Raw genomic sequence first — 10,830 nt, forward strand, 5'->3', positions numbered from 1 at the left:
TGAAACCACACCATGAGAAAGCACATCAGATCACGAGTGAACTGCAAACCTTCACTTCTTTCCTGTCCTTAGACACAGCCAAGTCCCCACACTGGCCCTGGAAGAGAAGCTGCGGTACTCTGGTGAAGGCTCAGGTCAAAGACTCCAGCTAAGACAAAGCACAAGCTGTACACACACGCCTTGCACGCAGATTGCATTACTCCTGCAAGAGACAACTCTGACTCTTGCAGTGAATGATCAACTTTATCTACATAATTACTCTCGCAGAGAACACCAGCAGTTGAAATTAAGAGTATTTCCTATAAAAGTACTGCTTACTCTCACATTTACTTCACTCCCAAAGTAAAGGGTTAGCATAGTCCACATCACCAATGGAAACATGTACCACCCCCACCCTACACTGGGGTGTCAGTGTGAGGCAAAGGCCCTGAACTCAAACCATGCACCACCTTTTCCTACCAGCTGACCCAATCCTTAAGGCTTTCTGGCAGTGGGAACAAAACAGAGTGCAAATAACCCAAAGCCTCACTCTGGAGCATAAAGCAAAACGTGAACTGCACAACAGGGGACCTGGAAAAGCCTGAAGGCATTTGTTTTCAGTTGGTTTTTTTTTTCTTTTTTCTTTCTGAAGGAAGAAATTAACAAAATTTACCATGAAAAACACTGAACTAGCCCACTAGAAGTCCTCTATGTACCAAGCAACTACCACTTCTCACACAGTTGTTTAATTGCCCCTCCCCCCACACTTTATACACTTCAGGATTAATTACATTTTTAAAGGACCAAAATGCATTCAAGCACATCTTTAGGTAAAGGGATCCCCTCACCTTTTTTTTTTTAATGGATATATAACTTTATATATCATCTTTAAATACTGAAATAAAATGGCCTAAGTTTTAAACAGATTTATAGTCTTAAGCATAGGCCTCCAAGGTCTTAACCAGTGGGAAACTGGAATTGTTGAATAAGTTATTTTATTTGGATTAGTAGGCTTTCTAGATTAGCTGGATGAGCTACTTCATATTTTCCACTTCTTAGAAGTCCACAGAACACAGCTGAAAACAAGCTCATTTTTAGGGAGCTTAGATGCACTATCCTGGGACCTGCTCTTCCATAGGAATAGCTTTAAAGACACATACATCATTGACTTGTGGTTTAAAAGTAATTGAATCCAATATGAGATACGACTAGAGAATAACTCATCCCCAGAGTGCAATGCCAAGGGAGGAAGAAACAAAGAAGTTAGAAGAGGTTTGGGGTTGTCCCCCCTCCAAAGCAGCCTAATAAGAGGAAGTCTAACATATACAACACCCAGCAGGACTAGAAAACACTCCAAGTAGTTTTAAATATCTGAGGGAATTGAAACAGACTAGAAAGAGCTGAAGTCATCCCAGTTCGAGTGCAGTGAGTGGATTTTGAGCCATGTAATCATGAGCCATCTGGCCAAGCCCAGAGAGGAGAGCTGATAAAGACTGGGAATGTAACACAAGTCAATATGACTTAGTTCTGTTCAACAATATCTAAAGACTTCTTAAAAAAAAACCCAGCACATACACTGAATTTATTTAATTTCTCAAACTTCTCTGTATTGTAATCAAAAACTTCAGTGCTTCAGTAAAGTATATGTTAACTGATCATACTTCTCTGGATTTTAACCTGTTCAGCACATGATCACACCAGCAGGATTTCACAGAATCATAGAATCATTTAGGTTGGAAAAGACCTTCAAGATCATCGAGTCCAACCATCAACCATGCCCACTAAACCATGTTCTGAAGTGCCTTGTCTACAGACTTTTTGAATACCTCCAGGGATGATGACTCAACCACTTCCCTGGGCAGCCTGTTCCAGTGCCTGACAACCCTTTCAGTAACGAAATTTTTCCTAATATCCAACCTAAACCTCCCCTGGCGCAACTTGAGGCCATTTCCTCTCGTCCAATCTCCAGCCACCTCACAGAAGAGACCAGCACCCACCTCACTACAACCTCCTTTCAGGCAGTTGTAGAGAGTGATAAGGTCTCCCCTCAGCCTCCTTTTCTCCAGGCTAAATAACCCCAGTTCCTTCAGCCACTCCTCATAAGACTTGTGCTCCAGGCCCCTCAGCAACTTGGTTGCCCTTCTCTGGACATGCTCCAGCAACTCCATGTCTTTCCTGTAGTGAGGGGCCCAAAACTGAACACAGCACTCGAGGTGCGGCCTCACCAGTGCCAAGTACAGAGGAACAATCTCTTCCCTAGTCCTGCTGGCCACAGTATTTCTGATACAAGCCAGGATGCCATTGGCCTTCTTGGCCACCTGGGCACACTGCTGGCTCATATTCAGCTAGCTGTCAATCAGCACCCCCAAGGTCTTTTTCTGCCAGGCAGCTTTCCAGCCGCTCTTCCCCAAGTCTGTAGCATTGCATGGGGTTGTTGTGACCGAACTGCAGAACCCAGCACTTGGCCTTGTTGAACCTCATACAATTTCACAGAACTCAACAGCATCCTGGAAACTGTGGATTGCAAAGCCTTGTAAAGTTTGTTATATTCATCAGATTGCCCTATTCCAGACTGAACAGGCCCATTTTACAGAATTTTGCTTTAAAGCTCGATTACACTTCTGTGAAAGATAGCTGATCTGCATTTAGGATTAATCCTAAAAAGTGGTAACAGAAATGCAAGTGCTGCAATGAACAGTTAACTGAAGTCTCCAGTGGGATGTTGTGTAGATAGGTAATCCTTCCTACTGCAAAGGAAAATTTGGAATTACGCACTTTCTCCACACAGGCCTGTACGCACACCAGAAGACACTGACGGATCACAAAAGGCTGAAGAAATCCATGGTACCTGTGGCAGGTTCCCACTTACTAAGTGCAAGTTGCAAGAAATGCTGTCCTAAATGCACCTGACATTGAGGAGCACAACCCCTCTTGTGCAAGCCTAATTTTCCCATTTTAATGGCAAGCAGATGAAATGCGATGTTACTATGGGAGCTCCTTAGTTTTAAAAATTGCCTGTAATGCAGAGTAGTTGCAATATAATCTAGCAGCAATATGAACTACCGACTGTGAAGAATTAAGTGAAATTTTGTCGGTCTTTGTACACAACCGGCATTCCCTCCTAAACCAAGAGGTAAGAATCTGCATGATCTTGCCTTCACTCTTGCTGTACCTGCAATCTGAAGTAGAAACCACAAGCCTTCAAGCTTGTTAAGAATCCTTTTATTTTTAAGCTACCAAAGCATGTTTTCAGGTTAAAATGTGTACATTCTCCTAGCCAAAGGAAACCAAGCTGTCAAATCTGTCCACACATCCTGCACTAGTTTCCTGTCGAGCCCCAGCAGCACCAAGACTTCCTCTTTTAGGCAGGACTGAAACTGCTGCCATTTCATCACAGGTACCAGCTAAATGCAGCTTGCTGCAAGCAACTACCGGCTGATGACCAAGAACCATTTCATGATGCTCTTTAGTATACACCATTAATTCACAAGGCAAAGCTTAACCAGTCCATCACAGCTTCCAGATCCTGTTTGAGAGCCTGCTTCACATTGCAAGAAAACAGAGCCGTTTCTGAAAACTAAGAATAAGTCCTTTCCCCCAGACAATGTAATTTTACAGTAAACAGGTTATTCCTCTAACTCCAGTGGGGTCAAAGCACTTGGGAGTCCACAATGAAAGGAACAATATTCACAGGATTTTACTCATGATCTCTGTTAACCACTTTTACCCTTCCACACTACCTTCATGTCATATCTTATAAAAAACACACATTTCTAAATAAAGTCTTTGTTTGCATTTGATAATCATTCCTAGATTAATTACATCCATTTCAAGGCACCCTTGCCCTGCCATTTCAAGGTCCTTGCCCTCTGGCACCTCCTCTATCCCTACTACAAACTAACACTTTTGCTTTTCAAAGTGACAAGTCTCCCAAATCAGGGGCACCAACAAGAGATAATCAGCTACTACGATCCAAGCAATCGTGTTTCCCCACCAGAGATACCTACCAGCATTATATGGAGAAGGTACTGACTGTGTGCCTGTATTACAAACCTGGCACAACAAACACTTCAACCCAAAGACCACTGCACACAACACACCAGTTCTCTGCAAAGATTGCAAGCCACTAATGAAGAGACTACACGACTACAGCTGTCAACTGCAGAGCTAAAAAACCCTGGACCTCTTGGTACACTGATACTGTCACAAACCTATGATGCAAAACACCAACAGAAGCCACTCTCTGATTAAGAGCTGAATTCCAAAAAGACTAACTGGCACAGAAAGCAAAACTGGTTTCAAGAGCAGTATTACCATGGCCAGCATTCTCCTCTGCAGGTGTACAGCAGCCATTTACAGACATTACCTAAATCTTCCAGCCCAAAGCCCACCTTTCAGCCTGCTAGGAATCTTCTTCTTCATGGAGATCTCACCCCAGAACTAAACACATCTGTCACTTCTATGCTATCAATGTGGTAAATGAAATTAAAAGAATATATTATGCTCTAAACCACTTGGTGACCAAGATCACCCACCCATCTTCCCCATAGCTCAGACTACTGCAGGCACACAAGCTATATACACAAATGTATTTGCTCCCAAAGGTTCCAAGTTGAGCTTAAGGCCTGGGTACTTAATTTCTTAAACAGAGCCTAAAAAGGCTGTCAAACTACAAACCAGTGCAGGAGTTGCACTCCCTTAGAACAAGGCAAATCACGAAGTCCAAGGCAAAACCTGCAAAAAGCAGAAGGGACAGACTCAAGAAACAGTCTTATACCATATCAGTTCAGGATCTTGAAAAAGATATCCTTCTTTTTAAGCACTGGTTGATTGGTTGGTTTTTGGGTTTTTTTAACTGCCACTAACAAGTCAGACAATCCTTTAAATCCTATCTCAGAATTTGCATTCCACAAGGGAGAACTATCTCCAAAAAACAGCGTTGTTATTTGGTTTATATGGAAGGTGTCCAATTAAGCTACTTTGCTTATCTTCATAAAGGCTCCTCACAAGAAACTGGCAAAGCAGAGACATACACAAGATAGGAAGTGAAGACAGCTGGGTGGGGGAATTTTAGAAGCCTGAACCTAAGCTACCAGCAGTACTGTAACACGTTTCAAGTTCTACAACTTCAAAAAAAGAAGGGGAAAGCCATATCATCCCCTTTTAGTCCTAAATTCAAAGCAAGAAAGCTGCCCATGCAGCCCAGTCAGACAGAGAGCATGCGACTCAGTGGGCTCTTTGCTGCCACACCAGTTACACTGTGGTGCAGCCACACCCACACCTGCTCACCTGCTTTAGCGCCAGCATTGTCAATCTATCCCACTTCACAGCTCAAAACAACTACCTTAACTTTATCATGAGCTCAACAGAAAAAAGCAAAAGCATCAACTTCTTCTGTTATCACTCTGGTTAAGGTTACACAGTCAAACCAGCCACCAGCACTGGGAAAACCTGCCCCAGATTAAACACTGGGAAGTATGTGGGCTTACATTAAGTCCTTTTTTGTCAAAGGCATTTTAATCTTGCATTATTACTCTTCACTTTCATACTCGACAAGAAGCTGTTTTACTCTACCGTGTAACAAAATCCTGTTCAGTATTTTTAACACCACATTAAAAAAACCTATCTTTATTAGCTTAGTTTCATACTGTTCATATTTAAAAATACAAGCTGTACCTATACTCCTATTTGCGCATACTACCAAATAATGGTGCACACTAGCCTCGATGCTTCTCTCCCCATACCCATGGCCAACTACATTTAACAGTGGTAAAACAGACACTGGCAGAAGTTCCTCTATTTTGAGGCACATTTTTGCATAGTGGCAAGCACCCTGCATGCACTTGCAACAGATCACCTCTCCTTCCTGTTACGCTCAGGGAATGGCAGAGTTGCGGGTGCTCCATGCACACAGCCTGAAGAGTTCCTTGAGGATGCTGTGTGTTTGGGGAGGGGGATAACTCAGGCCGAGTAGCAACATACTGTCTGAGGACTAAAGAGAGGAAGCTTTGTTAAAAAAATATTGCAAAAGCAACTTTTCCCAGACACTGAGCTATCTTGGTGTTTTATATTAAACCTAACAAAGCAGCTGGAAGGCTCACTCACACCAGGACTGAAGCAGCAGTGGTTGTCCTACACTCACCTAACCAGAGGAAGAAACCAGAGCAGCTGGAACCACCCTCCCTTGCACGGCAGAAGGCAAGCCACCCACAGTGCCGTGATTGTGGCAGAGGAAGCAAGACCAAGAGCCTGTTGGGCAACCGGCAGCTTCTCAGCAGTAGGTAAATGCAGAAAATGCTCAAGAAGAAGTAACAGCCCCCACTCCAGGACATGGGAGAAGAGGATCCTTCTGAGAGGAACTAAGCCTTTAGCTCAGCAACACTTCACAAGCACTAAGAAAAAAAAAAAATTACTAAACTCAAGCTAACTGCTCAAACACATCAAGGTGAACCACAACCAGAGCATGCCCACTGTCAAATCCAAGCCCAGCACAGAGCCGTCCCACAACCAGCCCTTTTGCATTCAGCTGTTTACCAACCACAGCTGGCCCAACGTAAACAGCTACACCAGTTTATGAAGTGGCAGACGCCTTCTTTCCTTGCATCCAAAGCTGCAGGAGCATTTTTGTCATTTTTTTCCCCAAAACAGAATACTCACCATTGGCCAACAACACAGCACAGCATCTTTCAACTTGAGAAGAGCTGAGCAATTCAAAACAGCTTGTTACAAACCAAGACAATTCTGGCAGCCTTAGCTATTGCTGTGAGTCTGGCACCACAAGTGACAGCAATCCTTTCCTGTTGTACTCAGCAGTCTGCCTCTGGGCCTCCCCTAGTCCCACACCACTACACAGTTTAAGGTTTGCTGTAACACTGTATTAGCTTGGTAAAAACCTTCACCCTGCCATAGTTTGGTCTACACTTGGAAAACAGGCGCTGATACCACGCAATCTGACCACAGGCATGGAACTCTTAGTACAGATGAGCTGGTATCTGCGACCACCTCCAGAGAGAAAGGCTCAAAGGAAGCCCCTGCATTACTACTTTATAATAAAGGTTTTGTTTTGGTTTTTCACAAGACAAGAGAACAGTGCACAGACCAACTCTCCTGCTAGGAATTACGCCATAACATTCAGAAGTAATGGGGTGAATTAGCAGCACAAGAGCTTAAAATAGAATAATGGTTTTTTAAAAAGCTTTTGCAAAACTAACTCTGTTTTCTCTATAAAATGTCACTGGTTTAGAAGTCAATAATCTCAAGAAAAGGACAGCTGCTTTACTGAAAACAGGCCAAACAGTGTTTTGAAGTTTTAAAACTCTTTAAAACAGAAGTCACTATCTGAAACTCAAAGGGAAGCTTACAAAGATCAACAACATGACAAGAACATTGAAACCCTGCTTCTGGTACTCACTATTTTAAGTTTACTGCACACCCAGGGCTGGGTAAACAAATCCAGTTCTTCCATCCAAGAACAACATAAAGGATCCACCACCAGAAGCTGGAAATACCTTGTCTTAATGCCATTCTGTCACTTATCTCAGGCATTTACCTGCACACCGTCATAAAGATGCAGCAGGGGCTGCAAGAGGCAGCTGACCACTACACAGGGGTGACTAGACATACTCAGGGTGGGATAACTTTGTACCAGGCTTTAGCCCTAGAAGATACGCTGGTGAAAGGGTTTTACCCGCCATTTCTAGGGGTAATACTTTCCGATGGACACCCTTAGCCAGTATGGTGTAAGCTATTTTAAACAGGGCTTGAAGGAAACCACCTAGTTAAACGATGATAGGTTACAGAACTGTAAAAATACTCTAAATCTCTTTAAAACTTCAGCATAAAAGCTTATCTAATCAACACACTGTTTTATTTGTCATGTATTAAATACTAAAAATAGGGGAGGTTTCACCTGCATTCAGCATAATGGGTTGAGAGGAGCCAAGGCAGAAGTCTACCATACACTAAGTAGTTAAAGAGAGCTTCTTACTAGCTGGAGTATCAGAAACCAATTTTGCTTCCATTTAATTTGACAGCACCTTCATCTTCTACAAAAAAAGGTGGTGTTCTTTCCTCAGAAAGGGAGCCTCAGGAGCCTCAAGAGCGAGGATAACTACATCCCCCTTACAATTCCTCCTTACAGGCTATTACTATAGAAGCTCAGATCATTGAAATTCATATGATTGAGCCTAATGACAGTGTGAAAGCTCAGCTGACCACAAAAGGCAGGCAGAGGAGACAGAGGGCTAAAACACACAGGCTCATAGATGACTTCTAAAAGCTGTGAGCACTCACACCAGTGTAAAACAGATTACGCACACCTCAACTGCAGTGATGCATATTAATTTATTGTACAAGTTCTCAGGAGCCAGAAGCAATGTTGCAACCAAAATACAATATGCTATATTAACTCTGAAGCTTGTAGGGTAACAGATAGCTGTTGAAAAGATTTAAGATGTCTGGCTGTCTGTGCTTATAAGGCTTGGAAATTCATTTTAGTACTACAGCTGCATTTTAAGCAGAAGCAACTTTTACATCAAGATTAGCAGTCAACTTCATGCTGCACCTCACATCAGGCCTTCTTGTGCTTTACAGGAAAGTAAGAAAAGCACAGTTGCACACTCATCAGGGAAATCCCTAGGGGTTTCAGATGGGCTCCATTTCTGTTTACTATTGTTCTGTTAGTAGAAGATCCACGGTTTCTATTTTAGATAGTCCAGACACTCTAGGACTTCCAGAACATTTCTATTAAACAGTGAAAACATCATAAACTTCCTAAAACTGGCCATCAGTTTCAGGCAAACAAACAACCCCAATGCAGGGCATATAATGAATTAAGAGCACCAGTTGCAGGTCATGAATAACCAAGTTCAAAGTATGCAAATCTAATGACTAAAATTTCTGCCTAGAACATGTTACCAAAGTGCAAACATGTTTTATCTTGCATCACAGTAGTTTGTATTCCTTGCCAAGACTTAAAAATCCTTGTCCTCATTGTTACTGAGGCATACAACAAGTGAACAGTTTAGACACAGAATCATTTCTACAATTAGCAATATACTGATTCAAGTCTTAATGTGCATCCATAAGACCTGTTTCAAATACACATCTGCCTACACTGCCTTCCCCATAATCCTATACTAACAAGAAGGAACAGTTTACAAAGCAGAACAACACATTTTCCACATATAGCTAGCTGAATACAAAGGCTTTCTATCTAAAGTTGGTTTTGCATAAGACCCTTTTGCTAACTGAAAGAGAGAAGCTTTAAGTGCTTTACTGAGTTATTCCGATTAGCAATACCAGGAGCTTGATCCAGATTTTAAATACCTTTCAAAAAAATAAAAAAGGGGGGGGGGTAACGACATTTAGACAACTATGATTTAACACTTTGAATAAAGACAGCTAGCACCTCCTTTCTGGGAGAGAAGAAACACAGACGAACACAAGACAAAGACAATCACAGATGGCCAGACTGAACTACTTCTGACTACCAAGTTGTCATCTAACATGGCCTCCTCCTCGTTAAGGCCTTGTCTTCCCCACGCTTTTGTCAAAAGAGGGTAGCAAAGCCGCTCTGGCTCCACCCGTTGCAGTACCCACACAGACAGGGCAACAGGAATTCTGACCACTTTGCAATTCTTCATTAAGCACACATTTCACAATGCCAGTTGTTATGTTCACAGCTACCTGGCTATACAAGCGTCTCCCGCTGCTGCCACCAGCTGCAAGTTCTACCCACTTACAGGAAAAAACGCTACTGAAGTCCAGATCACCAAAACAAACCTTTAAAACACAGCTAGGTGACATGCTGCTGCAGTATATACATCTTGATGAGATTTCAAAGGAGAAAGAGAAACATATGCCAACGCCAACCCTCAAAGTGGCACTGGCTCCTACCCTAGCCAAAACCAGCGACATCACTGGCACTGTATAAGGACAGTAGCTGGATGCTCTTTGCATAAGCCAGCCACCTCACACCTAGGCAAACGAGCCTCCCAACTCCTTTTCGTGCAGGAACTGACTTTTTGCAGCGCACACTGCTTAAGCTAAGCCTTTTCACAGTGCCCGCACCCCCGCTGCGGCTCAGAGCTCCTACGGTGCCCGGCGCTGCTCGCCTGGAAGAGACCAGAGAGCCCCAACCTGCAGCCCCACGAGCACAGGCTGACCCTCGGCGTTCCTCCCCGCAGCCCCCGACCGCAGCCAAGCCGCACCGAGGAGCGGGAAGCCGCCGCAGCCAGGGCAGAGGGGTCCCGGCGGGGAGCGAGGCCCGTGCCCCCCGGCGATGGCCGATGCACCCAGCGCAGGAGCGGGAGCGCTTCCTGCCGCCGCTCCCGAGCGCCGAGGGTCCGGCCCCCGCCCGCCGCGCCAGGAAGCGGGGGAGGGGAGGAGGAGGTTGAGGCGGCGGCCCGCCACCGCCGCCCCCCGGCAGACCCCACAAAGGCCGAGCCCCCGCCCGCAACAGGCACCGGGGGTGGGGGGTGGGGTGTCCCCCCGCAAGCCCGCGCACCCCCACCTCCCCTCCCCACCGGCTGCACCGGGGAGGCCGCGAGCGCACACACGCACACACAGAGCCCGCGGGCCCGGGAGGGCGGCTCCGGCACGGCGAGCGCACCGGCCGGCGACGTGGGGCCGGATGACGGTGGGGGGGGAAAGGTGGACGGGGGGTCGCGGCGGTACCGTGCCCGCCCCGGCGCGGCCGCTCACCTCAGAGTCTCCGCCGGGCGTTGGCAGCTCGCTGCGGGGTCTCCTCGGCTCAGGCACAGGGGCACGCCGCCGCTGACGTCACCACGCAGCGGACGCCGCACGGGGCGGTGGCGAGGGGCGCGGCCGGCAGGGGAGGGGCGGGGCCAA

General features: G+C 45.4%; 1 protein-coding gene across 2 annotated transcripts in view; it reads right to left on the bottom strand.

Moving 5' to 3' along the window:
- The window catches only part of CDC42 (cell division cycle 42), a 28,833-nt gene extending 18,027 nt beyond the window's left edge, over positions 1 to 10,806 (bottom strand). For both annotated transcript variants that reach the window (XM_069780492.1, XM_069780494.1), the window contains exon 1: positions 10,684 to 10,806. The gene's annotated coding sequence lies outside the window, so the exon portion shown is untranslated. The remainder of the gene's footprint in view (positions 1 to 10,683) is intronic.
- Positions 10,807 to 10,830: the final 24 nt, after the last annotated feature.

Source organism: Haliaeetus albicilla, chromosome 4 (assembly GCF_947461875.1).
Source record: "Haliaeetus albicilla chromosome 4, bHalAlb1.1, whole genome shotgun sequence".
Classification (NCBI taxonomy): Eukaryota; Metazoa; Chordata; class Aves; order Accipitriformes; family Accipitridae; genus Haliaeetus; species Haliaeetus albicilla.